The following is a 4,004-nucleotide window of genomic DNA, read 5'->3' as shown; positions in this document are numbered from 1 at the left end:
CTGCGTATTGTAATCAATACATCATAAAATCCCAGTTATCTTTAAAGGTATATTTCTCCTTTTCCATGTTTTTTTTCTAAGAAAATGTGCTTGACAAATGTGTTCGACCACCTCATGTCTTGCCATGTTTCAGGCATGACGCCCTGTTATAAAAACATGGCACTAAAGTTAAAATAAGTTACACTCAGCATTTCACAAGAACCAGTATAAAAAGCAAACCACACTAAATGTAAATTCAAATGAGAACTCAGGGCTATACACTATATGGACAAAAGTTTTGGGACGCACCTCTTTAATTATTGAATAAAGGTGTTTCAAGCTGAACCATTGCCACAGGTGTATAAAATCAAGCACCTACATTTACAAACATTTGTGAAACAAATGGGCTGTTCTGAAGAGCTCAGTGAATTCAAGCATACTGTGATCAGATGCCATCTTTGCAATAAGTCAGTTTGTGAAATTTTATCCATTAGATATTCCACGGTCAACTGTAAGTGTTAGTATTAGTAGGGATGTGCCGAATGAGGCTTCTGAAGCATTGAGGCTTTTACAACAAACTGCGTTGGTGCTTTTGACAGAGTTCTCTACTTCGTCATCTGGTAGTCAATAAAAATTCCTACACCAACTGTGTCATTCAGAAGTTTTGTTCATTGGGATGACCTTGTATGGTTTATCTGTATATTTATTAAGCATATATGTTGTTAGCAAAATGGGCAGAACAGTGGTTGAGCTCGCAAGGTGCTGGTTGAGCAGAAGCAGTGCTCTGGAACACTGTTTTGAAGCACTGGTGTGTCGAAAACACGAGACGTGTCGACACTGGGTGTCGAACCATGTATCCCTAATTATTAGAAAAGTGGATTTAGGAACAACAGCAACTCGGCCATGAAGTGGAAGACAGTGTAAATTCCCCTATTGCTGAGGCACATGGTGTGTAAAAGTCACCAATGCTCTGTTGATTCCATAAGAGTTCCAAACTTCCACTGGCATTAATGTCAGGAAAAACTGTGTGGCGGGAGCTTCTTGGAGTGGGTTTCCATTGCCGAGCATCTGCATGCAAGCCTCACATTATCAAGTACAATGCTAAGCGTCAGATAGAGTGGTGTAAGGCATGCCGCCACTGGACTCTGGGGCAGTGGAGACATTCTGTGGAGTGACAAATCACGCTTCTCTGTTTGGCAGTCTAATGGGCAAGTCTGGATTTGGTGGATGCCAGGAGAACGTTACCTGCCTGATGCAGGCTGTGCTAACTGTAAAGTTTGATGAAGGAGGGATAATGTTATGGGGCTGTTTTTCAGGGGTTGGGCTAGGCCCCCGTACTTCTAGATAAGTGAAATCTTAATGCTTCAGCATACCAAGACATTTCGGATAATTCTGAGTTCCCCACTTTGTGAAAACAGTTTGGGAAAGTCCTTTTCTATTCCAGCATGGCTGTGCCTCAGTACACAAAGCAAGGTCCATAAAGACATATTTGAGTTTGGTGTGGAAGAACTTGACTGGCCTGCGCAGAGCCCTGACCTCAACCCCATCAAACACCTTTGGGTTGAACTGGAATGGAGATTGCGAGGCGGATTCATGAACCTGGAGGCCTGAGGTGCAGCCGGGGAATCTGCAACACAGGGTCGAGCTGGGAATCGGGATGCCCAAGGCTGAGCTGTAGAGCTAGATGGAACCAGCAGAGAAGGAGAAGCCGAGGAGCTGAACGGCACAGGGGGAGGTGGCGGTACCAGGGAACTGAACGGCACCAGCAGATCAGGGAGCAGGATGGGACCGGCTGACACGAAAGAACTAGGAGGCTGGGTGGGAACATCTGGGTAGGAAGGCATAGCAGCCAGCGGCCTAGCGGTAGGAAGGCATAGCGGCCAGCAGCCATATCACCCTGTAGCCCAAGACTGGTTGCCCACTGAAGCTAAGCAGGGCTGAGCCTGGTTAGTCCCTTAATGGGAGACCTCCTGAGAAAAACCAGGTTGCTGCTGGAAGAGGTGTTAGTGAGGCCAGCAGGGGGTGCTCACCCTGTGGTCTGTGTGGGTCCTAACGCCCCAGTGTAGTGACGGGGACACTATACTATCAAAGAGCACCGTCCTTCAGATGAGACGTAAAACCGAGGTCCTGACTCTCTGTAGCCCCTTTCACACAGAGATTCCGGAAAATACACGGATAAAGTGACCCGGGATTTGACCCGGGTTCGTTTGATTTTGGTTCATTCACACTGCCAGTGATTTTCCGGAATCAGAGAGCGCGTTCACACACAACCCGTGTATGTCCCGGAAAGACACGTGACATCGATGTGACTTGTAATGTCTCAGCAGCGTCTTCAGTTTGCTTATGAGCTGCGATTTCTCTCTCGAGAAACCACGCTTGTGCATTTATTTCTCTGCTTCGATCATAAACTTGCGCATTACATACCGCTTCACAGCTGGCGAACTATCCCGCCCTTCAGCGTCATCACTGCGACACGGCATTATTACGGCTTTTGTTCACACAGCGCGCGTTCCGGGACTGAACACGGCAATGTTACTAGGTCCCCAACCCGGCATCGATGCCGGCATCAATACCGGGTCGTGTTTGCGTTCACACAGAAGGCGTTCCGGCAATTTGCCGGCAATTTCCCGGGTTCAATGCGCTGTGTGAAAGGGGCTTGTGGTCATTAAAAATCCCATGGCATTTCTCGTAAAGAGTAGGGGTGTAACCCCGGAGTCCTGGCCACATTCCACACATTGGCCCTTACCAATCATGGCCTCCTAAGAATCCCCTTACATTGAATTGGCTCTATCACTCTCTCTCCTCTCTCCACCTATAGCTGGTGTGTGGTGAGCGCACTGGCACCGTTGTACTGTGGCTGCCGTCGCATCATCCAAGTGGATGCTGCACACTGGTGGTGGTTGAGGAGAGACCCCTGATATGATTGTAAAGCGCTTTGGGTGTACAGTAGTACATATGAAAGGACTCCAGATGGAACCAGCAGCCAGACAGTACAGGCAGAGGAGGAGAAGGTTTGGGAGTGGGAACATGGATGGGAACTGGCTCTGTGGACCACAAGTCAATGAGCCAGTGATTCGATCCTGGCTCAGGGATGGATTGTGCAGCAGGCCCTGACTCCTGGAAGAACCTGGCGGTAGGCTCCGGCTTTAGAACAGACATGGTGGCTGGCTCCATAGCGGGAGTGGGCTCTAGCAAGGGGTCCGTGGCGGATGTGGGCTCAGGCTCTGGTTCTGTGGCGGGTGCAGGGCTGATGCCCTCCACATATTCAGCGAAGCTCGTTAGTGTAGTGTGAAAGGCACACCAGATCCTCGAGAGAACATAATCCTCTTGACTGATGAGGAGTCGTTGCACTGCTGGTATTGTATATCCATACCTTTTGTATTTGTACTTCACTTTTTTAGGCTGGTTCTTCTGTTAGATGTGGTGGCATACATGAAGACAAGTTGGAGTCGCAAAAATACTCAGTCTTTTATACACTAAATCAAAATACTGAGATGTACGGAGATGTAGGAGCAATGTAAACCACACAAAATGTAAATGTAAATGCAAACGAGAACTGACCGACTTAAACGGGAACTCAGGGCTATATATACAAGGAACAAAAAAGGAAAATAAATGAGATACAGGTGAAAACAATGGGTAGCTTTGTAAACAAACGAGAGCATAATTAGTAACCAAGGAAACCAAAACTAAACAGAGAGGAGAGTGGGTGCCCTTCCACTGATCTCTATATGTAAATATAAATATTATAGATAACACTGACATAACACTAATAGATCAGTATTTTCGCCCCTACCAATGTCACAACTCGTGTCATCTAGAATTTAGTTTTTCATTCGTTAATAAAACTTTGCCCAGTCATTCATGTGCTCAGAACGATATTTTCGACTCCACTTGAAGGGCACATAAACAGCAGGAAAGTTACTCACCTTTGAGCAGGAATGAGGAATTAAACTTCTTTACAGACACTCCTGTTTTACGCACGTCACTCAAACACAGAACCAGGAAACTATTTCAGCTCCTCA

Source organism: Squalius cephalus, assembly GCF_949319135.1.
Source record: "Squalius cephalus genome assembly, chromosome: 1".
In the NCBI taxonomy this organism is placed as follows: domain Eukaryota; kingdom Metazoa; phylum Chordata; class Actinopteri; order Cypriniformes; family Leuciscidae; genus Squalius; species Squalius cephalus.
This window is presented reverse-complemented; position numbering follows the sequence as displayed.